The following is a 27,272-nucleotide window of genomic DNA, read 5'->3' as shown; positions in this document are numbered from 1 at the left end:
AATTCCATAAAAAATAAAAGTGGCCAAATGGAAAAAAAATCCACTGAAGAAAACAACTCCCTAAAAAAGTATAATTGGCCAAATGGAAAAGGAGATACAAAAGCTAACTGAAGAAAATTCCTTAAAACTAGACATAGGTGATTGGAAGCCAATGACTCTAAAAGACATCAAGAATCAGTCAAACAAAATCAAAAGAATGAAAAAATAGGAGAAAATGTAAAATATCTCATTTGAAAAACAACTAACCTGGAAAAATAGATCCAGGAGAGATAATTTAAGAGTTGTTGAACAACCTGAAAGCCATGATCAAAAAAAAAAAAATAAAAAGTACCTGAGTAGCATCTTTTGACAAATTATTAAGGAAAACTGCCTTGATATCCTAGAACCAGAGAGTAAAATAGTCATTGAAAGAATCTACCAATGAACCCCTGAAAGAGATCCCAAATGAAAACTCTAAGGAATATTGTAGACAAATTTCAAAATTATCAGGTAAAGGAGAAAATATTGAAAGCAGCTAGAAAGAAAAGAAAATCAACTACAAAGGAGCCACAGTCAGGCTTACATAGGACTTAGCAGCTTCTACATTAAAGGATTGGAGGGCTTGGAATATGATATTCCAGGAAGCAAAAGAGCTTGGAATACAACCAAGAATCAATTCCCCAGCAAAACTGAACGTAATCTTTGAGGGGGAAAGATGGATATGCAATGAGAATAGGGGCTTCCAGGATTTCCTGATGAAAAGACTAGAGCTGAATACAAAATTCTATTTTCAAAAACAAGATTCAAGAGAAGTATAAAAACATAAACAGTAAGGAAAAAAAAAAACAAGGTATTCAATATGGTTAAACTTTTACATCCCTACATGGGAAGATGATACTTGTAACTCTTGAGAACTGTATCTCTATTAGGGCATTTAGAAGGGATATACATTAGATAGAGGGTGTGAGTATAAGTTGACTTTGATGTGATGTTATTTTAAAAAAATAAGAGGTGAAAAAAAAGGATTGTACTGAGAGAAGAGGAAAGAGGAGGACAGAAGAGGGTAAATTACATCACATGAAGAGGTTCAAAAAACCAATTACAGTAGAGGGAAAGAAGGGAAAGGGGTGAACATTGTTTAAAACTTACTGTAATCAGATTTGGCATTTAGAAGTGATTATACATAGACAGAGGGTGTGGAAGTAATTTGACTTTGATGTAATGATAAAAACCTAATTAAATGGTGAAAAGGGATTGTAATTGGAGAAGAGGAAAGAAGGAGGCAGGAAAGGGTAAATTACATCACATGAAGAGGCCCAAAGACCTGTTACAGTAGAGAGAAAGAAGGGAGGGAGATGAGCATTGTTTAAACCTTACTCGCATCAGATATGGCTCAAGGAGAGAAAAATATACTCAGGTATAGAAATCTAACTTGTTCTACAGGAAGTAGGAGGGGAAAAGGGAAAGAAAAGGGAGGAGGCAGATAGAAAGTAGGGCAGATTTGAAGGAGGTGGTGTCAAAAGCAAAACTCTAGTGAGGAGGGAAAGCGAGAAAGGAGATAGAAGAGTATAAACAGGGGTAGGGGAAATAGGATGAAGAGAAAGGCACAGATAGTAAACATAACTGTGAATGTGAATGGGATGAATTCTCTCACAAAATTTCAGAAAAACCTGGAAAGACTTATATGAACTGATGCTCAGTTAAGTGAGCAGAACAAGGAGAATCTTAGACCCTGTAACGGCAACACTGTGAAACAATCAACTTTACACTTAGCTCTTCTCAGCAATACGATAGAAGACAATTCCAAAAGACTCATCATGCTATCTATCTCCAGAGACAGAACTGAGGAGTCTGAATACAGAACAAAATATACTATTTTCACTTTTGTGGTTTTGTTTTTCTTTCTCATGTTTTTCCCTTTCTGTTCATATTCTTCTTTTACAACATGACTAATGTGGAAATACATTTAATATGATTGTACATGTATTATATATATCAGACTACTTGCTGTCTTGGGGAGGCAGGTGGTGATTGAGGGAGGAGAAAATTTTGGAAATCAAAATCTTATAAAAGTGAATGTGGAAAACTATCTTTACATGTAATTAAAAAAATACCTGTGGGGAAAAACAGAAAATAGTAATGAGTACATAAGATGAAAAAACAACAAAAATATCAATAAGATTGTTCTATAAACTTTTGATATTTTTGATTCTACTCCCAACCCCATTTTCAATGACCAGTCTCTTTGAGTATATATGATTTATATCTGTAAGAAAAAAATAAAAATTTTAATAATGTTGCATGCCCTATTCATATTGCCTCAGTCACTTTCCAATTAAGCAAGGACTCTTCCCAGACACCCCACCCCTCACTACACTATATACAAGTATTCCCTGCCTTCCCTTTGACTATTGCTTGGAAATCTAATGACATTATAATATCCTTTATCTGCTTCTGGCAACATATGACTAGCTGAGTATCCAAGATGCAGAAGAAAGGTTGGTGATAGAGCATGTCACATGGGGTAAAAGCAGAGGAAGCTTCTGGTCTGCTGGTTTCCTAAGAAGCAACTACAGAGAACACAATATATGACTGGAGTTAAGGATGGAAAAAGGAAGATTCTTTCCCCAGACCTTGTCAAGAAACTTCCACTATCAACCTTTATTTCTCATGTGGAAAATATACTTAACTAGCTAAGGGATTCTTAGGGAACCACGTTCAGGGATTCTTGGCTACCTTGCCTCTTTTTGTTTCCTTTCTACTAGAGTGGATCTTGTGAAAACTAAAAAGGCCTGAGGAGACTGTGAATCCTAATAAGTTGCTAGAGTGGTTTTGTTTACAGAAGAAATGGGAGCAGAAGTTAAGCAGAGAGAAAGTGAAGTCACTAATAAGAAGATTCCATTTGCTGTTTGATCAGATTATGCACAATGGAGCTTTACAAAAAAAAATGTGCCCCCTATAGAATTGAATTATACTAGTAGTGGGTGATAGGCTACTAGATTCAATTCTCCTCATTCTATGCATTGCTTAGCATTCCCTTTCCTGTGTAGGAATTACCTACCTGTTCTTAACTGATTTATTTTATATACTGAGTACTTACTTTAAATCTCTTTTTAAGTCTGGATAATTCATGTACTAAAGGTGTGTCCATTCCTCAAGAATCTCAGGGATTGTGTTGGGAGGAATGAAGTCCTGGGGAACCTAATTCCCCTTTTGAAAAGGTAGACGACCCAAGAGTAATGAACCCAAGGCAAACCACAAGGCAGATAATGGCTAGAGGTTGGTAGTTGTCGCCAGCCACTGTAGCATTGATCAAGCAGTGCTTATCTAATCAGCTAGGTGGAACACTGGATAGAGCTCTGGACCTTCAAGCAGGAAGACCTGAGTTCAATTCTGGCTTCAGATACTTATTAGCTATGTGATCCTAGCCAAGTCATTTAACTTCTATTTGCTTCAGTTTTCTCAACTGTAAAAGCAGATAATACCACTTAGCTTGCAGGGTTTTTGTAAGGATCAAATAATATATATTTTTAAGTGCTTAGCACAGTGTTTGGTACATAATGGGTGTATATAAATGTTTATTCCCTTTCCCTAACCCTTGTGCTAGAAATTCAATACAATGGTAATGGTGATAATAACTTTTGTTGATGTAAGTTTTAACAGTTTTTAAAGCTGATATGTGCCAATGAAAGAAATAATAATTTTGAGAGATATTTTGATCAAAGAAAGATTTTACATGCTTGTTTGGTGAAGATAGCTTTCATCAGTGAAATACAATAGAAGAATGGCTGCTGAATAAAGTAGCGAGATCTCCAGTCTCAGATCTTCAAGCAGTCTGAATGATATCTTGTTGTGAATGTTGTTCAAGGGATTCATGATTAAATGCAGGTTGATTATGTCTTATCTAATAAATACATTATCTAATATCTTAGGATAACTCCTAATACCTTGAAATCAGATTATCTGATCTTTGGAATGTATAGCAAGCTAGGTGAAGCAGTTACACACAGGGATTTTGATCTAGGAGTTCTATCAGTTCTGGAATGCCTGCATAGTTCTTCTACTGTCATTGGCTGGCATCCCAGCTTGGCCCACAAAGAAAATGCTTACCTCTCAGCTACTTTTTCCATCTTTTGACATCCCTGGGGCCACATGGTGCACTGGACAGGCTGAGTAGCTCTTCTCTCCAAGGAATCAAGTCCATATGTATCCAGCTGGTGTCTCTGTACACTCCCCTAGATCTACAGCTTTTGGAATATGTCTGTAGTTCTTTTTTTCAGGGCAAGTCTGAGTATAGCTCAAGTGTACAAACTAGCTCTGCAACATCAACCAGTCATAATCAATGTGGCAACAACAACAACAACAACAAAATACCAATGAGAAGCTCATACATTATTAAAGAGCAGTCTTTATCAATGGAATGTTACAGCTATTTGTTTTTGTTTTTGTAAAGAGAATCAATGCCAGATCAAATTCCTCATCAGTGGGAAAGGGGAGTGGTAATGAGGACTGAGAGCCATTCCCTGTCACACTCATTGCAAAGACTGGCATATCCTTTCTCCATCCCCATCTTTACCTAATGAATCTCTACATAACCATTGAAGCCCAACTGAAACGTTACCTCCTCTAAAACAACTTTGTTGTTTCCCAAGTTGAAAATAACTATTTTTGGACCCCACATAGCAACTTGTTTTGCAATTCTTTGATGTAATTTCATTTATTATTGAAGTTATTTTTGTTTTCTTATCCCCAACTAGATTATAAATGCCATTAATTCAGCAATATTATCTAACTTAATACTTGTCTCTTCTGTAATACTAGCACAGTGCTAGGAACATAATTGAGCGAGTTCTTAATAAATAGATACTGAATGAAAAAAATAATTTCTCAAAGATCATCATTCTCTAACACAGTCCAGGATATTCTTCATGAATGCAGTCCTAGATTTATTTAATACTCTAGTTAATGGGCATGGATTGATCCCCTAGGTCCTCAGGGTTATTATCATAATTCTCCATATCTAACCCAAACTTCTCTTGAATTTGTCTTCTCTTTATTCAGTTAGGATCCAGGCTCTCAATGTCATTATGGAGGTTTGATTTCTAGTGAAATGCCCCAGAGATTTCTCCTTCACCCTGTGCCGTTCAACAATTTTTAGCAATGGCTTGAATGAAGGCATAGACTGAAGCTCTCAAAACTGCAAATGACACAAAGCTAGTAAGATTAGCTCACATGTTTTATATAATAGAGTCTGGATCTGACAAACAAGAAAGATGAGCCAAATCTAATTAGATAAAGTTTAATAGGAATAAGCATAAAGCATAAGTATTATGATGACTACATATTAATGTAGCCAGTGGGCTGTAGTGTTGAGTTTAGAGTCAGGAAAAGTCAGGTTCCCATTTTGCCTCTTCCCCATCTTTACAATGTCACCTTAAGCAAATCAGTCTCAGGCAATTTACCTACTAAGTCATATAATAATTGTTCTGAATTGGTAGACAGACTTCCCACACTAAGGTGTTCCCAGACTGAGGGGAAAACAGATACATTGCATATCTTTGAGACAGATAAATGCATGTGAAGCAAAAACATCAACTCAGGTCATGAGATCATAAATGTAGAGCTTAAAAGGACCTTAGGTGTCTTAACAACACTTTATATGAAAAAAAAAAACATAAGGACTTTAGAAGCTGAAAATTCAATTAGTCACCAGTTTCACGGGGCTATAATAAGAGATAATACAATCTTAAGCTCTGTTAATAGAGACATAATGCTCACAATTCTAGTATCACAGTGCTAGGGGTTCTTATAGAGGAGGTAGAAATTCACTTTAAAAAAAAACAGGAAATACAAATACGTTAACTTAAAATTCTTTAAAATCCTTTCTGGACCTCAGTTTCTTCATCTGTAAAACAGAATTAATAGGACTTGTACCCTTGTCTCATAGCATGGTTATAAGGAAAGTGCCATATATGTATACATATACATTAATTACAATTAGTAACATTAACATGTAAGTCTTAAAATCTTCAGCTAGTTAATTCAAGCACTCAAAAATTGGCGTGGATGATCTGGTTTTTGTTTTTTTTTTTAAGTACGTAGATCAGCTTCTTAATGTTGAAATGCCCTTATTTAAAACAGAATTTCATTCCTTTTATAAGGGAAATATTGACTAATACTTAAAAGATTGTTTTGTAGAGTTTGCCAGCAAAATAAGCCATGCTGAATTATGGGAACTCTAAATGAGTATAAGATCAGCAAGGGCAGAAGCAATCTTCGTAATGGTTTGGACTTATAGCCCATGGGAGATGAGAGAATCAGAAAATGAGCTCAACCTCAAAGCTGATAGATACTAAGGTACCCCATGTGAGCCTAAAGGGCTTAACTGTATGATATTCTAGTTAAATGATCACTTTTCCATTTTACTCTCTAAATGAGAGCAAAAGAAATGGAAATGTATTAGACTTTTTACTGATTAGCAAAGTGATTAAGGACAAAAACTATATAACTCTGACCACAACCTATTTAATAAAACATTTTTAATGCATAGCAATAAAATGGAAACAATATGTTAGTATATTGAAAAGGAAAAATAAAATAGCTTTAAGTTTGTTTTCCCATGGAAATGCCATGTGTGACATAGATAAATCTGCTTTTAAGAAACTTATTATCTCTAAAAAAAAATCTATTTAACATGATTTTTCCCTCATTATATGAACATCATTTTTCTTTATGCTGAAAGGGATACTTTCTTTAAATTACTTCTACATAACTATGCATTGAATACTATACTACTAATGATAAACAGCATAGTAATCAATTCTACCAATTATATTGCATTTTGTGAAACATTTAGAATAGTGAGATTAGAAGTAGCTAAGTAATTATAATTTATTTCTATAGTTCTAAATTAATTGAATATGGGAGCATATACCAAATTTTACATAAAGTTAAGCTAATGAGGATTTACCTTATAGATTTAAATTCTTTAAAGTTTCATAGAATGATACTGTCATTAAAGAGTTGTTTTTGTAAGGATTTGTTAATTTACCCCATATGTATTCCTAGGCATAGTAAGTATTTTAAAAATTATAACCATTAGAAACTATTATTAAATGATTAATCAATGTTGGAATTAATATACACTATCATCACCAGACACCAGAGTTTTGAAAGTCTCTGAAAACAAATGATTTAAAAATCATCCTTAACTAGACAGCTGTAACAGCACTATTTTCTTAACTAACAGGCATGTGGCTGAAGTGGCTTCAAACCAGAAGAAGGGCACAGGAAATAACCTTGACTGATCATAAGTGGTGCACTGGCCATGTATGAAGAATCAAAGAGAAAAGACAAACAGCCAGAGTTCTATAAAGGAAACTTTGAGATAATTAAGAATTAGTCTAGAGTGTCCCAACTTTTCCACATACTCCCAACAAGGTCCAGGGAGTGTTTTGGCAGGGAGGGGGCTGTAAATAAATAAATAAACAACTAAATAAACGAAAGAAGGAAGGATGAAAGGAAGGAAGGAAGGAAGGAAGGCATGGACAAGGATGGCAAGGGATGGGGAAGTAGTTTGGGTTTTGTCTTTGGTGGAGAAGGGGGTTCACACACCAGTTACATCAGAGCTCTGTTAAACCTGAGATCCATATAATGGCTCTAACTTTACAACCTAAATATATTTTTTTCATGAACTCAGTAGACTCATGTTTCTTTGCTGTTTCTTTTTTTGTCATATAAGTCTGTGCAAAAATAAAATAAATCATTTGAGACAAAAATAAATTGAGATTTTCCTGTCTGATTTAATGTCCATTAAGTATAGAGAATTATAAGTTCATTAACAGAAAATAAGGGAATAGTTTTTAATGTAGCCATTGATTAATTTCATGTCCTTAGACTTTGAGTAGTCCATGGAAAAATTACAGGAAGTCCTTGAACTTGGATGAGAAAACTAATTATATCTTTGGGTCTGTATGGTGAGTTTCCTTTATAATTCTATATGTTTTATTTTACGCATTTTTAAATACCATTCTGAGAGGTGAACTATAGGCTTCAATAGATTGCCAAATGGATCTATGACATTAAAAAAAAAAGTTAAGATCCCCTGCTCTAGTGTCCAGTACCAAAAAAGCCGATCCTGCTATATTTCTCCTCATGATGTTGATAGAACAAGTCCTTTGGGAATTAAAAAATAAATGAGGAAAGAATAAGTATTTTAAAAAAGACAAAACCTAGAATAAGGATTTAGATATCCAAATAGAGGGAACTTTAAAATCATGTCAAGAATATGTACAAAGGTCTTTGAAAACCTTAAAGATTTGTATACACTGCAAATGTTAGGTATTATAAGGTAGTTCAAGATTCAGATCTTACAGATGAGGAAAATGAGGCCCAGGGGAGTTGTCAATCAATTGTCAATGTTTATATGACTAACGGGGCAGCTAGGTGGCACTATGGATAGAGTGCCAGGCCTAGATTCGAGAAGACTTATGTTCCTGAGTTCTAATTTGACCTCAGACCCTTATTAGCTGTGTGACCCTGGGCAAGTCACTTAACCCTATTTGCCTCAATTTTCTTATCTATAAAATGAACTAGATAAGGAAATGGCAAACCACTCTAGTATCTTGCCAAGAAAGTCCTAAATGTAATTGTGAAGATTTGGACACAACTGAATAACAACAACAAAGAATGACTAATAATTGAATACCCTGGACTAGAACCTATATATTCCAATTCTAAACCTAGCATTCTTTCTCCTTTGCCACTCTGTCTCTATAAGGGAGAAGCTTTTTATCTTTTTAGAGAAATGCAATGTCTTTTTACAAAATCATTGCCTATTTCCACCTCACTTTGGAGTGTTGTGTTCTGATTGCCTGTTACGTAAAAGATCTGGTAGGGTCCAGGGAGATGCGGTTCTTGGTCTCTTCAGGTTACGTGGTCATATGCTAGATGAATCAGGTAGTGTTCTTATGGAACTCATTAGCCCTAAAGAGATGGTACAGAACATTTGAGGTAAGAGTCATGAAGGATAGCCATGCTGTGCCACAAATCAACTCTTGGGTGAATGATCAGAGACAGTATACTGGGCCAGATGGACATTGGTCTGACCTAGAATGATATTTCTTATATTCTTAAGTTTTATGTCAGATTTTTAAAAGCAAATTATATGATGAGATTCCAACAACTTTAATCATCCTCAGGCAATATCATGCCTGTCAAATGTCACTGTGTTCAGTGAAATACTTTGCTTTGGCAGAGACAGCTGCAATTCTTAGCTATAGATGTGTTGGAGGCCCTGTCATAGATTTTCATTGTGGTCAAAATCTTTTCTGTTTGTATGGCAAGAAAATTGTACATGATATGATCACACTGAAAGCCTGACTATCAGGTTCCTCCAGTAATTTTGAAAGTTTTTCCCAAACCAAGTCAGTATTTGTATTTATAATTTGCTATTCAGCTTAAGCAATGTTAAATAATTAACAGAATGAATTCTAATATTCATGATACATCTTCCTAATATAAATCTTACATTCTGAGGGATTTGCAGAATATGGAGTGCTCTTTTTCTTTTAATTTAAAAACTTACAGCTGTAGGTTGGCTGGTAATTTGAGGATAAAGTGCTGAATTTTCACCTCATCAAAAACAGTCAAGGGAAGATGAGGCAAAGATTAACAAAGAATCCTTAATGCTTTCCAGTTGCAAAGTGATTCTCACTGACAAAAGCTATCAGATTCACAAAGGGGATTTTGACTACTTGAATGATTTGTGTGAATGAACTCAAAATTATTTTGAGGCCTTTTTTGTGGTTGTCACAAGTGAAAAGTGGGCTGTAATGAGCACTCCAAGGTTGATTGCAGAGAGCTAAGTAACTAACCTTCCAACCTTGAGACATGGAAGCTTGTCAAGGGCTGATTAAACACTTGAATCTAGGTTCTAGTGCTTCTTGTCTCCTTAAAACATCATAGAGAGGGTGTTAAATATCCAAATAGGAAAGTAAATTGATCTATAAGCCCATTGGATTCATTTCTAGTCATTACAAAAGAAAATGCAAAGAAAAGGAAACCAAACAAGCAAAAGATATTTTTTTTGTATTCAGTTCTGTTCATAAAGCAGTTATTAAGCAGCTTGAGGTTTAAGGCACTGTACATACACAGAGAAAAATGACATAGCCCCTGTCCTCAAGGAGATTATATTCTTTGTCATTAGTGGGATTTAAGAAAAAAATAAAAACACTGATACAGATGGATGGATAGATAGATAGATAGATAGATAGATAGATATTCTTCAACTTACAGTTTTAATGTACCTGTGACGATGCACCTTGGTTCATAAATCTATTATGTGTCCAAAATAAGTTTACCGTGTGGAAATATTTTAACATGATTGTACATGTATAACCTACATCAGATTGCTTGCTGTCTTGGGGAGGAGAGAGGGAAAGAAAGGAGGGAGGGAAAAGCATCTGGAACTCAAAATCTCACAAAAATGAATGTTGAAAACTCTCTTTATATGTAATTGGGGAAAATACTATTAAGCGCAAAAATTAAAATTAAAAAATACAGTTTAAAAAAAGGGTAATGAGACCTTTCACCATCACACTGGTTTTTCACCAAAATACACAACACTGAGGTGAACTATCCTGTCTCAACCTAATTTTTGTACTAGAAGTCATTTCAAAATCAATGCCTTCTAAAAATCAAAACCTGTAGGTTTTTTGTTTGTTTATTTTGGTGCAGGCCTGTAATTTAATCACTGAATAGAATTGCGTCACAGTCCCCTTCGAGAACATAGGACAAACCACAACCTGTAAGCAGTCAGAGATACTCAAATGAAGACTCAGTGGGTCAGTTCCAGTTGGGCAACTACTCCTTTCCCCTTCCCTCTTCCTTCTTCCACTCTCTTCAGGTATCATTTCCTTATCTGAGGGTGTTTAGTCCAAAAGAAAGTAAATTTTGATGACTGAAACCTATCCAGTTAACTTTGGGTTTACTGACTAGATTTCTTTCTCAAAGACCATACCTTAAACCCAATTCACTCTGGATCTCATTGATTGGACAACAGCAAGTCCCTGACCAAGCATCACTTAATGGTTACTTGTGGGACCCTCCTGGCTCCGAGTGAACATAAATAGTAACTATTTCTCTTTTGGCCAACAACTCTGAGCATTTTCCCCTCCCAGATTTATTTTTTTTTTAATTAAAGGGGTCATCCCTTGAATCACTTCTTAAAGAAGCCTGCTCACTAATGGGCATTGTCTTGGGGAGGAGAGAGGGAAAGAGATCTTGATGGATTCGTTTAGAGTCATTACTCACGATTTATTTCCTTTTGCCCACATTACTAGCTTTGAAATGGAATTATGAAAGATTATTATGCAATATCATCACCATCACCATCATCAAAGAGAACTTGAAAAGACCTTAGCTTACAAAGACCAAGGTCTCCTGCTGTACCCTGAGCCATCCCCAGTTGTCCTGACCCATATCTGGCCACTGGACCTAGGTCACTCTGGAAGAGAAAGTGAGGCTGGTAACTTTGCACAGCCCTTCCTCACTCAAATCAAATTCAATTACAAGTTATGTCCTTGATAACAAGGTCCCCTTCAAACCACAACCACAGAACTGTTAGAGTAGAAATTCCTTCCACGGAAGCAGGTCTGCCTACCTTCTCTAACTGATAGTCTTAAAGAGTTGCCTATGGTCAATGAGGGGTTAAATTAGTTGCCCATAGTAACAAAGATAGTATGGATCAGAGACAAGACTGGAACCCGTGACTTCATGACTTTAAGATCCGTTTTCTTAATCACTATTCAGTTAACTACTTAGCTATGTTGTCATACTTTTAAAAATTATATTAGTGTCTTGCATCCCATATTCTCATTTGTACTCTAAAGTCTTTTATTAAAATCATATAATGTGTCTATCAACAAAAATCTCTCCAATCTTTGGAAAAAAATACAGTTTAATCCTGGAATCCCTAATTCTAAGACTGATTCATTAAACACTATTTCACATAGCCTCTCTGTATTTTGTGAAGAGAATACAAAGTATATGTGAAGTAATACAAAGTAATTACAATGAACAGAAGAAAACAAAGATTTATTAAGCACCCACTGTGCTACAGGTATTATGCTAAGTACTTTACAATTATTACCTCATTTGATCCTCAAAACAGCCCTAGCGGGTAAATATTATTATCCCCATTTTATAGCTGACAAAACTGAGGAAGACAGAGGTTAAATGACTTGCTCAGGATCACACCACTAGTAAGAGTCTAAAGTCACATTTGAACTCAGATCTTTAGGTCCAATTCTCTATCCACTATGATATTTCCTGCCACAAAGGGGCAGGAGAAATAATCTTCTGGTAAATTTCTTCCTTCATGATCCTTATTAAGGCTACCTAGACCTTTAGGTGGTATGGAATGGGGGTGAGAGTGGGCTCTTAATGATACTTCAGAATCTTTTCTTTTCAATCCTTGAGTAAAACTCACTCCAGGATAGTCTCTAAGATTTTCATTTTTAACTTTATTGCCTTTGTATGTGTTCTAAGTTGTGAGAGAAAAGAAATTTTAGTTGGTAGTGGGCTATGATGAGATTGAAAATTTTCTTTTTCTTTTCTCCAACCCTCCAATCTCTTCAAGGCCAAAAATTATTTTGATAAATAATTTAGTATCATACAATGGGAAGGGAGCTCAAATAATCATAACACCAAATCAAGAAAGCACAAGGAAATGAGGTTTATACTGAGAAACTTATCACATACCATATTTTAAAAGAGAATATTTACTTAGGGCAGTGATTGAATCACAGATTAAATTAAAGAGGGGTATCAAAATAAGATAGATCTATCTTCTTTTCTTGTGGCATCAATACACAAAGAGAAGAAAATTTTCTGTTGTGATCTTAAACGTCAATATATTATTCATAGTTTATGAATAATTTTGAATGAATGTTATTAATGTTTTATCAAAGAATTATCATTTATACTTTGACTATGGAATTTAAAATATAGTCTGATTTTTAAAACTCAGATTGCCAAGTGCAATTTCTGTCATATTTTGGGTACTCAAAATTTATTTCCTTTTGCCCACATTACTAGCTTTAAAATGGAATTATGAAAGATTATTATGCAATATCATCACCATCACCATCATCATCAAGTATTTAATACATGCCAGGCATTGTGCTAAGTGCTTTATAATTATTATTCCATTTGATCCTCACAAAAGCCCTTTGAGGTAGGTGCTAATATTAACCCAATTTTGCCAGCGAGGAAATTGAAGCAAACAGGGATTAAGTAACTTGCCCAGAGTCACACAGCTAGTAAGTGACTGAAGTTGTTTTTGTACTCAGGTCTTCTAGACTCCAGGACCACTGCTTCGTGAATGTAACTATTTTAATAATTAAAATTATTCTCTTCAGGTTGTTTGATCTACCCCTATTTGGGAGAACTCATCAGTGATACAACGCTTTATATAATATTATAATGCACTCATATGTTTAGGAATCGTCTTGACTTTTATTGCTTAGAATAAGTGAATGAAAAGATCCAAATCACTTCTGCCCGTTTTTGTATAACCTGTGAGCTAAGAATACTTTTTTTTAATTTTTCTAACTACATTAAAACTTTATTTTAAAATAAAAAAACATAGTTCACACAAGTTGTACAAAAATCAGCTGACCTAGGCCTAGAAGAAGAAGAAGAAAAAAAATATGGACATGCCTTCAAATGTTTTGGCTACCAAGTGGAGCATTTGCATTTCTTTGGCTTGGCCCAGAAGACTAAGATCAGTGGGTAAAATATGGAGAGAGAATGATTTGGTCTCTTCTTTTAAGTAAATTTTTCTAAAAGGGAAACAAACAAACAAAAAAAAATTACAATTGTTCAAAAGTGGAAGGGGATACCTAGAAGCAAAGTGCTTTCATCCTCACTTGGATTCATAAAATGAAAACTAGATGACCATATGTTGGGAATGCTGGAGAGATTGTGCTTGGTCAAGTATAGTTTGACTTAGAACATCTCTGATATCTCTTCAAATTCCTAAGTTTTGTCATTCTGATTTAACATTATTGGTGCAGGAAAATGTTTAAATCACAGTCTGGTATACAATGACCACCATGTAAGAACAAGCATGTTGGGAAAAAATTCTAGCTTAAGAGACACACCATAATGATACATTTTAGATACAACATTAATAGGGAGTTGGAGGGAATTGAGGAAAAATACTAGATTAAGATTCAAAATCACTGGTCAACAACATGTCACATCGTATACCAAAATAAGGTAAAATTGGGTACATGATTTAGATATAAAGGATGACAAATAAATTGGAGGAACATAAAAAAAAACTTACTTTTCAGATCTATGGGCAAGGATAGTGTTTATGACCAAATAAGTGACTTAGAGGATCAAGGGAAGTAAAATTTATAATTTTAATTTCATGAAAATAAAATAGTTTTTTTACACACACACACACATACACACACACACAAACAAAAAAAAAAATACAGCCAAAATTAGAAAGAATGCAGGAAACTGAGAAAGAATTTTTACAGCAACTTTGATAAAGCCCTCATTTCTCAAATATATAGGCAACTGAGTTAAATTTATAAAATATAAGTACCACTTCCCCAGTTGATAGATGGTGAAAGGATATGAACAGGTAATTTTCAGAAGAAAAAAAAATCAAAGCTATTAATGAAAAAATACTGTAAATGCTATCACATAAAAAATGCTCTAAATCACTATTCATTAGGGAAATGCAAATTAAAAAAACTCTGAAGTCTCACCTCACACCTATCAGCTTGCCTAACATGATAGAAAAAGAAAATAACAAATGCTGGAGGGAATGTGGAAAAGCAGAGACACTAGTGCACTCCTGGTGGAGTTGTGAACTAGTCCAACCATTCTGGAAAACAATTTGGAACTATGCCCCAAGGCCTATAAAATTATGCTTAACCTTTGACCCAGTATTACTACTACAGGTCTGTATACCAAAGAGATCAAAGAAAAGGGAAAATGATGTATGTGTACAAAAAATATTTATAATCGTTATTTTGAGGGGATGTATCAACTAGGTAATGGCTGAATAAGTTGTGGTATATTATTGTGATAGAATACTATTGTGCTATAGGAAATAACAAGCAGGATGGTTTCAGAAAAATCGGGGAAGATGTGTATGAATGGATGCAAAGTGAAGTGAGCAGATTCAGGAGAACGTTCTACATTATAACAACAATTTTGTAATGACTATCGACTATTAAAGACTAAACTACTCTGATCAATAAAATGATCTAAGATAATTCTAAAGGCCCTATGATGAAAAATGCTATTTACTTCCAGAGAGAGATCTGATGAGATCTGAGTGTAAATTGAAGCATTTTTTACTTACTTTATGTTTCCTGATTTTTATTATCTTTTTTTGCAATATGGTTAATATGGAAATATTTTTGCATGATTTCACATGTATAATTGATATATTGCTTGCCTTCTTAATAGGTGGAAATGGGGTAAGAGGGAAGCAGACAATTTGAAATTCATATTTCTTTAAAATATATTAAGATTTTTTTTAATCTCACTAAAAAAAAAGTTGGTCATTTAAGCTTAAACATTGTCCTAATTTTAAGCATGTTAGAATACTAGAGTCACAAGACAAAAGATGGAGATTATCTAGTCCTGCAGTTCATAAACTTTTTTTTTTTTTTTTGCATCCTGAACTCATTTGTAGGTTGAGGAAATCTATCTTTTTCAGGGCAATGTTTTTAAGTACTCAAGATAAAATACATACAACTATCCCAGGTTAAGAACAATAGATAGCCTCGACTTTGATTTGAGTAGAAGTGGTAACTGAGATTCAGACGTAAAGACACTAGACACCAGGGAAGCATGATTATGAAACCTATCACCCACATACCAGGTCCAGTGTAGTCTCTTGGATTCCAAGATGGCATAAAGAAATGTCTCTACACTTTGAAAATGTAGGTATCAATACAGGAAAGATGAAATTACTATTCCAAAAGCTCATAGGAGCCCAACTTTTCCAATCTATAAAAATACAAGTAATAATATGCATACAACTGCCTCCAAATCAGCTAAATCCTATGAAAACATGTTGTAATCATAAAGTACTATATAAATACAAGCTAGAATTTTTTTAAATGTTAAGTTACTAAAAATAAAACATGAAGGAAAATTGAGACTATGCTTCTAGACATCCCACATTCAATTTTTCTGTAACCTATGGGAAAAGAAGAATTGTGCAGACCGAGTCTCAAAATAAAGTGAAAATTCGAGAAAATTGCCTGGACTTTGTTGTTACTGTTCATTTGTGTCAGTCATGCCTGACTCTTCATAACCTCATTTGTTACACTTTTTTGTTTGTTTGTTTGTTTTTGTCTTTTTTTAATTTTGTCAAAGACACTGGAGTGGTTTGCCATTTCCTTCTCCCACTCATTTTACAGGTGAGGATACTGAGACAAATAGAGTAAAGTGACTTTTCCAGGGTCACACAGCTAGTAAGTGTTTGAGAAAGGATTTTAACTCAGGTTTTCCTGAATCTAGGCCTGGCACTCTATCCACTGCACGCCCTAGCTGCTTAATTACCTGGATAATTCAGGCCAAAAAAACACATGGATTTAAAAATAAGCTTTTCTTGTTGCTTAAAGTGTCTTACCTAGGGATTTTTTTTTCATCTAGTCTATGAAACAAACAAAATCTTTTTTTTTCTTTGTTCATTTCTCAAAGTGAATGTAAAATTTCTTGTCAAAGTTCAAATACTATTCAGGATGTTCGAAAAAAATTACAGTCACAAATGGAGAAGATGGGCAGAAGATGCAAACCACATGAGCTTTGAGAACCCAAAATGGAGAAATGTGAAATCAAATCAGCTAAAAATTGGCAAAAATAACCTTTCCCAGTATGTCAAAGTGATTTTATCTTTTTTTTTTTTTGTATTCCTAAGCACATTCAGATCATCTTTATTTCCAAAATATTAGAGTAGGAGAATGGGGAAAGGAAACTATAGAGTGGGGGAGGTGGGAAAAGGAGGCTTTGTCATAGGATAAAATAAATTCTATCCAAACCATTCAGGAGAAAAATGAAACAAAGGAAGAAATAAAGAATGAGGAGAAATATAACTTAGAAAATGTTAGATTTTGAAATGATTAGAAAACAATGAGACATTTTATAACCAGAAGTATGTGCGTGTGTGCGTGTGTGTGTGTGTGTGTGTGTGTGTGTGTGTGTGTGTGTTGTATGAGCTTGAGTCTTGGGAATCAAAAGATATGAAGCTGAAATTATCCATGAAAATGATGTATCGTATCAGAACTGATAATCTTTTCTTGGTTGTTCCCATGGTACCAAATATCTTTCCTCAGGTCTTTCATTACCCTCCTGGGGCTGTGGGATTTTGGGAAGTAAATATTAACAAATTTAACCCCTACTCTTTTATCTACCTCAACAAATATTATGGCAATATAGCATATTCTTATGTTTTGCCAACATCCTAAATTCTATTTTCATAGAAGGGTATGGGGGAGATATTGGCAACTTCTGACTTAAATGAATACAATCAATTTGATGAGTAAACAGTGACAAGAAGACGAGAACAGTGACTAGAACAAGTAACCCCTTTATATGAACCACAAGGAAGTCAATAAAATTCGATTTGACAGAGAAGTAGGACTACCTTCCTCAAAAATCAACATTTATTTAGCTATTTTAATCCAGAAAAAAAATCTGGTTTTAAAATAGCTTACTATAACACAAATTTGGTTAGTTAGTACTTCATATCATGTTGTATCTCCACATGACACATAGTACATCTCTTTCACTCCCTAAGATGAATAGTCTACATAAAAAAAAAAAGTTCTTATCCTTGTTCTGGTCATGAATTTATGGAGTTTTATTGTTATGTCAGTGAAGGCCACTTAACAGACAATAGGACTAAATGCATATTTCAGCTTTTGAGGTATGTTATTTATTAGGTAGTTGATAAGTCTTACTAGGTAATCTTCAGTTTCATCTAAATCACAATTAGTTTAAATTATAAAATAAGAAAAGTTTGTCATTGCATTCAGAAAACATTTTTTCCACCTCCTATGCCACCACATCTCTTTTTGACAAGGTGCTAAACACCCGATGCTCCCACATTGTCTGTTGATCATGTAGAATTCTTCACTATAGTACTCTTTCCAGGACTTGGAAGAAGAGCTCTTAATGAGTCAGATATTTCATTCACATGTTTCCCAGAGACACATCTGAATGCATGAATGTATTAAGAAATGAATGAATGAGAGAGTGAAAAAGCATTTTTAATTGTTTACTATATGCCAAGCAATTTGCTAGGTATAGGAAAAAAAGAGACAGTTACTGCTTTCAAGGGGTTCCCACTATAATTTGAGGAGAAAATACATAAAAGAAAGCCCACCTTTTTTCCTAATGGAAAAGCCGAGATGTTCTAACAGTGCAATAGTAGGGCAGATTTAAAGTCTACAAAATTGTTAAGTTATATTAGTAAGTCAGATGATAGTGCCAGCTTATTATAACACATAGAGTTTGTGCACCAGTAAGACCCAGTGGTCCTCCATACCATCAAATGAATGCATTTGATTCTCATCTTATTCAAGTCATATGAGCAGTTAAACCCTCTGGGCTAAGGTGGAAGGCAAGAAAAGTAGTGGTAGTGGCTGTTCCTATGGACTGGCTATTCTCTATGGGTTTAGATGGCAAAAATCCTTCTCCCAGTTCCCATGATAAATAGCAAATCTGAAAAAGTTATCATTATGGGTGTAAGAAAAAGATGAGGCTTAAATTCATAAGACCTTAGCAGTCTGATCATGACAAATAACTAAACTTGCTTACCTTCAATTTCCTATCACACATGAAGGATAGGATTGTGAAGACAACAATTGTTATAATCCTTGCCCTTCAGAAATATATGAATATAGTATGACCTTAATGAATTTTTGTTGCACAGACATAAATGAGAGATAGGAAGGATGCAAATAAAAGTTCTTTGGAGTACATCTCAAGATCTGGTAGAAAAACTTGGTTGGACACCATACAACAAATGGAGTTTTTCACTTAACTTCTCTCAGTCTCAGTTTCCTCATCTGAAAAGGAGATAAGAATTGTTTCTACCTACTCCATAGGTTTGTTTTAAGGACCAAAAGAGATAATCTATAAATTCATCTATAAAAATATAGACAAAGATAAATCTATATGTGTATATTGTATAGATGTATAAATATATGAGAGAGACAAAAGGAGAGAGAGAAGAGAGAGAGAAAAAGAGAGAGACAGGGACAGAGAGAACTCTTTGTAAACCATAAAATATAATGTAAATTTTAGTTCCTATTGTCATTCTTAAGATAAACTGGTGCATAGCAGAGGATGGATGGCCTAAAGGGGAGGAAAATCTTGGCCTACACATAGCTCTTTTCTCCCTGGAACTGGTACCTACTGCCTTAGGTCAGAGACACATGGAAGTTAAGTATGTTTCTACCAAGCATTTAAGATCATAGAGTCATAGGATCTGGAACTAGATGGAATTTGAGAGGCCACCTGTTCTACTCCCTCATTTCACAGATTGAAGTTCTTACTCAGTAATCCTGTTACAGAGTTCTCATTAGACCTCCTCCTGGTTCTCTTTAGACCTCCAGAGTACTGTGTAAAAATATTGAACATTGCTTAGTGTTATCTTTTATTTTTATATTGTGAACCATTTATATCCAAAAAGGCAAAACATACTATTCAATTCTTAACTATACAGTTGTGACAACTAATAATAAAATGGAACTTTTTTGTCTAATGAACTGTGAATAATGAAGTTTTATTAAAAAGGCCTAATTTGTTTAGGTACATGCATTGCCTAGTTATCCAATTATTCCTGCAAAATTACAAATGGAAGAAGTTGGATTTGTTAAATTAATAAGGTCACTGAAGTAATTAAGACTGGTGAAGCATATTATTAATACCTCATAGGAGGGAGGAGCGATGCAAAGTTTACCTGTTTCCCTGAATCACAAAGGTGCTCTTCTTTGTTCCATTCAAAATACAATAGTCTGGAAATTCTGATCATAACTGGTTAAATACAAAAGAATATGGTTCATTTCCCAAAATTCATAAAAACATTTTTAAATTGACAAATTGACCTCGTATTACTACATTTACTATGTTTTAGCTCATTAAATGAGTAGATACAATCGCAGATTATCAATGGACTCTCTAGAAGATAACAAAAAAAGATAAAAAAGCACTTGAGAGTTTGAAACAAATATGACTCAAGAATTTTGATAATTGTGTGGTCAAGGTTGTTATGAGCATATTAGCATTATTATTAACAAAGCACAATCAATAGAGAACTGAGCCTTGGAGCAGGAAGATGATTTTGGATCTTGCCTCAGGCATATCTCACCTGTGTCATATTCACAAGTCATTTGAAATCTCTCAACCTCAGTTTCCTCATATATAAAATGAGGGGGTTGTACTCGATGGCTCCTCAGGTCCCTCCAAGTTCTGAATATATTATCTTGGGAAAATTCTGTTTTTGAAGAAATTAAAATGAGAAATTGAGGAAGAAAGTTGTGAGCAATGAAGTAAATAAGGGCAAAATAAACAGAAAGAGACAGAGTGGCAATGAAGATTAATAAACTTACTTTTAAAATAAGCTGTATGTTAGATTTCTGGTGATTCAGTAAATGTTTCCAAAAGGTAATAATTGGCACATTATTAAAAATTGTACTTAACATCACATGAAAACCAAAAATCACAATTAGTATGGGGAAAACCACATGAGATTTAAAGGCTAATTTTAATCGGAACAATAAATTTTCAAAGGCAATGGAAAATGTCTCTCGCAGATTCCATAAAAAAATAATATGGCAACACACATAGTTCCTGATTGACTGGAGTCCTCAATATACATCCCTAAGGATAGGGTAGGGTCAGAGACAAAGTACACATTTGCCCCCAATTTTCTAAGATATTCTATGTCACTGTGTAGTACTTTTTCTTTATATAAAATATGCATGAAAATAATTTTCTGCTAGCCACTAATACATAAAAAAATAATGATCAATGTTTCCTATCATGCAATTCCCCTCTGTCCAGTTATAAACTTAGACAGCATAAAGATTGTGGGGGATTCCGTATGCTTATATAACTATAATTTGTTCTTATCCTTTTTCTTCAATTCAAACAACCTTTATTAATCAACTACTATGTGCAAAGTATTGCAGATAGAAAGGCAAAAAAAAGAAATTATGTGGCCTTAGCATCCTATTTTGTCTCTATACTCTGGTTATAGATACCTTATTCTAAGCTGTCAGATACAATATCTCTGCCAAAGACCAAATACCTCTTCTTGGATTGTTTTCAGACCCCAAATGGAAATAATGAATTTTTCTATACACATACCATATTCAGAGGCCTCCTGGACCTTCTCTGTTGCAGGCCCACACTGAAATAACCAAGTTGACCTCCCAGGGCCTTCTTATGAGTAGGCAAGGTACTACTGACTCCTGGTCTTATTGGAAATAACATCACCATCTACCATCATGATAAACCTTCAGGGACAACCTTGTGTAGTCTAATGATGTATTTTACTCAATAGACCTTTCACTAACCACTAATACCTTACCTGGACTCACTCCTTAATGATTAGCATGTAGCCACATATATGCATATTCTTCTGATCCCAGTAATTCTGCAACTTGGGGTGCCAAAGAACAAAAACTGTTCTCCATTTCCAACTAGCTATTCTCTTAATATCATCCTTCTCAATTATATCTTAATATTTCACTCAATATCTTCCTGACCCTTTCATGTCTTATACAGTACATGCTTCATAACTACCAAACCATCTTCCATCTTACACTTCCTTTCTCACTTGTTTTTTGTTTGTTTTGTTTTTTGTCTTTGGGTAGATTTGAGACGTAGATCAGTCTTGATTACAACTTTCTCTTTCTTGTCCTTTTCAGTATTGTCTAACATTTCTTCAATACTGCTGACTCATTATCTTCGTGGAGGAGTTAAAATACCTATTGTTTCCCACTGCCATTTCCAGAACCTCACTCTACCACCACCATGTAGCAACCTTGTCTCCTTTGAGGTGCCTACTATTCAAATTTGTCACCTAAGCTATATGCTGGCCTTTAATAACTATAGGCCCTTTACAAAAATTTTCTTTCCTACCTGAATTAACTTAATGCCTGCGTCACAGTCATTCTCTTCTCTTCTCCTGCCTTATACTAGGGAAGTACAACCAACACATGTATGAACTTCAAATGAACTATCTTCCTCATTCCTCACCTACTTGGTTATATTGACTTTCCTTGACTACACATAGATGTAATTTTACCATTACCCACAAATGTTATACTTCCATGTTATCCAGCTTACCCTTCAAAAGACATCATTACCCTATCAGCCTCATTAGCCATCATGATATATCTCTGTTCCCCATTTCAGATAATCTTGTTGAGAAATCTATCTCTTCTTAGTATCTGTGCTTCTCTACTCTCACTGTCCTCTAATTCTTCTCCAGTCTAATTTCATCATTCAACTGAAACTGTTTCCCTCAAAGCTACTAGATCTCTTAATTGTCAAATCATTAATTTTCCCTCTTCTCAATCTCTCTTCAGCCTGAGAAAGTCTTGACAACCTTCTCTTCCTAGGTATTCTCTGTCGTCTAAGTTTATGTAGTGCTGTTCTCTCCTGGTTCTCCTCCCATCTATCTGATCACTCCTCAATTTCCTTTTCTGGTTCTTCATCCATGTCATACCCACTAATTAGGGGTGTCCCCCAAGGCCCTCTCCTGATCCCTCTTATACTTTATACTATCTCATCTTAGTTCATTAAATGTCATGGATTCCATTATCATCTTTATTCTCAGATCCAACCTTTCCTGAGCTCTAGTCATAACCAACTCCCTTTTGGGGATCTTTTACTCAGCATCATTTAGGCATCTCAAAATCAATATGTTCAAAACCTTTCCCTCTTCCAAACTTATCTATTACTATCAAAAGCACCATTGTTCTCCCAGTATCCCAGGCTTAAAACTTTGATGTAATCCTCCACACCTCACCCTCAAATAAAATATTCAATCATTTCTAAATCTTGTCATTTCTACATTTATAGCATCGCTTGCATACATTCCCTTCTTTCTACTCACACAGCCACAATCCTAGTCAAGCATTTTCTACCTCTCAACAATTACTTTAGGAATATTATCTCAATATTTTCCTAATTGTTCTCCCTTCCTCAAGTCTCTCCACATTCCAATCCATTTTCCACAAAGCTGTAAAAGAATTTTTTCCCCCAAAGCATTGGTTTGATCAAGTCACTCTGCTAAATAAATTCTGGTGGAAATCTTTTCACATCCAGGATCAAATATAAAGTCCTAGGTTTGTCATTTAAACTTCTGATAACCACTTGCCTTTTCCTATTTTTCTCCTTCTTATAAGTTACTAAAGCTTAAAATTGCACTAAGACTGCTGGTACACTATATTTTACTACCCTCCACATATATTTAAATTCAACTATTGCTTTCATATGTCACTCCATCTACAAGATGCTTTTGCACTAGGTACATCTGGCCCCAGATTCTTACTGGCAGTGTGACCCTGGGCAAGTAAATTAAACTCTGTCTCCCTCAATTTCTTCAACTGTAAAATGGCACTCATAATGGTACCAATCTCATAGCGCTGTTGTAGAAATTAAATGAGATAATATTTGTAAAGTAATTAGTACAGTGCCTGGCACACAGTAGGTGCTTAATAAATGCTTAAGTTCTCCCTTCTAGGGCTGAAATGAGAGTAGAGACAACTAGAACTTTGACTCATGGGCACCACAGCATACATGTACAAATATACATACACATACACATGCACACACAAATTTAATACAGGTACTCCTTTTGAAATACAGCAGTTCATACAGTAACTAAAATTTCCACTTCTATTCTTCTATTGTTTGTTTTTATTATTCTAATATTTTTCATAAAAGTAATTACAAAATTTAATGAATAATTTTTTATGTTTGTTTATTTTTTGGATGTTCAGAAATGTTTCTTGATGTTTGCCTTGGGACCAAAGATTGCTAGTTAGGACTCTGCTTCTACCATTATAGCTCAGTTTCTTACTCCTGAGCCTATCAGTGGTGATGAAAATGTGTTGCTCACCACATAGCTGCTGAGCTGAAAAATCCTAAAAGACACCTCTTCTCTTTAAGTTTTCATTCAAGATTTTGGATAATGGAAAACTGAGAATTAAAATGACCTCTACAACTTAATATAAATATATATATTTAATATAAAGTAGAAAGACAGTGTACATAGCTAGTGTTATTTGTACACTGAATAGACCTGTAGCACATTGTTAAATCATTATTAAAATAATTCTATTGCCAACTAAATTTTCTTTCCTTTCAGACTAGTGCTTTTGTTTGCTGTAGAGAAACCTGGCAGGCTAATGACATTTAGAGTGATGACAGAATCATCTGTCAGCCTTCTGTATGATTCTTTCCAGGCAGAGTCAGAAAAATACGTTTTCATATACTAGAAAAAAATTTGGTACAAAAACAATATAAAAATAACTTTAAAGGTCTGATAAAAATGGGCTAAAGCAAGGACAATGAAAGTTAATGTTGCCCCTTCATCTTAGAGTGTCTTATTCTAGCTCACAGATTTTATAAAGTGCTATAATTGAAATTTTACAGAGGACAAGAAGGAGAAAAGCTGGAAAATAAAGAAATAAATAAAAAGAGGGAGGATAATATTTGAGGACTGACTTTATACTAGGAGAAGAAAAAAGTATTTTGTAAATAGATTGTTTTGAATAGACTTTCTAATGAGGAGATTACATCCAGGCCAGATCCAACCACTTAGTTCTAGATATTATTTGCTTTTGTATTATTTTAAATCCATTGTTTATTGCTTTGGTTTTTTTTTTTACTTTAGATTTAGTCCATGACTTTAAGAATCCTTGACCATCGGCAGTGCATTAAATTGAGACAAGTGGAAAGCCTCTTGAGCATTAGAGGATTTCTTTATGGATTAATCAAGTCAGTACAAACAATCATGTTGAAAGAATCTGCTATCTGCAAGGCCCTAAGGTAGGTGTCAGAATTGCAAAAACAGAGACATAAAGCAGTCCTTGATTTTAAATTATATAGAATTTACTTAAGGGCACAATGTATAAACATTTCAGTGAATACAAAATAATTTAAGGAAGGGGGTAGGATTAATAACTGGGAATGGGGAAGGAATTCTTTTAAGAAATGGATCCAGAGCAGAGACTTGATAAAAGCTAAGGATTCTAAGAGACAGATGTGAAAAGTCAGTGTATTCCAGGGATGTAAGACCATTTTTAAAAAGACATAGAGGTAGGGGATTTAATACTGAGTTTTGGGAGCAGGTTAGCGAAAGTCCTTAGAGTACTTGATGGGAAATAAACTGAAATAAATTTGGAAAGACACTAGAGCAAAGAGGTTTAAATGCAAAACAATGGAGTTTGGATTTTTTCCCTAGAGTTAATTGGGATCCACTAAAGATTCCTGAGAAAAAATACTTTTGAAGACCATTTTGGCTGCTGTGTGGAAAAGGATTGGACCTGGGACAAAATGGAAGCGGGGAAATATATTAGAAAGCAATTGTTACAGTCCAAGTCAGACATGATTAGTGTCTGAATTTCAGTGGATGGGATAGAAGTGAGAGATATTTTAGAGTTAGAATCAATATTACTTACTAAGACACAAAAGAGAATAAAGAGTAAATGATGCTCTTAATGTGTACTTGGGTAAATGCAGAAGAAAGAAAGAATTCTCAGAAGAATGGGTAGTTTAAAGGAAAGGTGGATTTATGTGAGAAGATGCTGCTTTCAGTTCTGGGCATATCAATTTCTGGATGCCAATGAGATAGGAAGAACTGTCCAGAAGGAAGTGTGATCCATGGAAGGACATAGCCTAAAATTACCCAAGACAAGAAAGAATTAGCTGATAGTTATCTATGTTACTCAACAGAGTAATCACATTGATGATATATCATGTCATTTGAAATGTACAAGGGATATATGGCTATATAGAAAAGAAGCAGGGATATGGACAGATTTCAAAATGAGAGGTGAGTAGTCAAGCCATGTTCATAGAATTAGCCCTCAATGATGTTAAAAAGGGAAAAAAAAAAAAAAGGAAAGAGACTGGACCTAGATGGAAGTAGAACTATCAAAAAGTAAAGTATAAGAAGACTGAATGTAACCGGGAAAGTAGGTTTGGAAGTATGCCCAAAGGATTATAAAACTGTGTATACCCTCCAACCAAGCAATAGCACTACTAGGTATGTATCCCAGTGAGTTAAGAGAAAAAGGGAAAGGACCTATATCTCATTTATCCTTTGTTTCAAAGAGAACCAATGACACCATGGGGTGATTTCTTGACTCCTGCATGGATTGGATTTAAGTAAGTAAAGGTTGCATAAAGTCGTCAGCATCACTCTCTCTTCCAGAGTCATCAAAGCCCAGTGTCAAGACAAAAGTCACAATGACTGGCAATGGCCTACATGTCCTTGGAGTCTTCAGCATCTGACCAAGCCCTAAGTGCTCCACAACACCTGCTTCAGCCGTTTTAGTGGCCATTGGAACAAATTATTCTCATTCATCCATTCCATTGGTTGAAGTTTTCACACACATGAGGTAGAAATCCCTATAACTCAATGATGGGTTTGAGCCCCATTGGTTAACCACAACCTGGTTTAGCCTATCTGCCCAGTTTTGCTGGGGTGTGATCACTGCTCATGCCACTGATCAGCTTCTTTGAATCACAGGTGAGAGTTGAATGAAGGTGGACACTAAAGGTGGGTCTCTCAAAAAGGGCTAGACAAGCCCTCACACCATAGGGCTAATCCTCCCTGAACAACCCACATCAGTGCAGTGGATAGAGTCCTGGGCTTAGAGTCAGAAAAACTCCTCTTCCTGAGTTCAAATCCAATCTCAGACACTTAGTAGTAGCTGAGTGACCCTGGGCAAGTATTTTGACCCTGTTTACCTATATGTACAAAAATATTTATAGACGTTCTTTTTGTGGTGGCAAATTAGAAATTGAGAGGATGCCCATCAATTGAGGAAATGGCTGAAAAAGTTGTGTATATGATTGTGATGCCATACTATTATACTATAAGAAATGATGAGCAGGATGGTTTCAAAAAAACTTGGAAAGACTTGTATGAATTTCAAAAACTGTTCTGGAATACACATGACCTGTAGTCAAAAAAATATCATTTAAGTTATTTGAGATTTCAA

Source organism: Vombatus ursinus, unplaced genomic scaffold (genome assembly GCF_900497805.2).
Source record: "Vombatus ursinus unplaced genomic scaffold, bare-nosed wombat genome assembly UNPS02014942.1, whole genome shotgun sequence".
Classification (NCBI taxonomy): Eukaryota; Metazoa; Chordata; class Mammalia; order Diprotodontia; family Vombatidae; genus Vombatus; species Vombatus ursinus.
Note: the sequence above shows the minus strand (reverse complement) of the source record.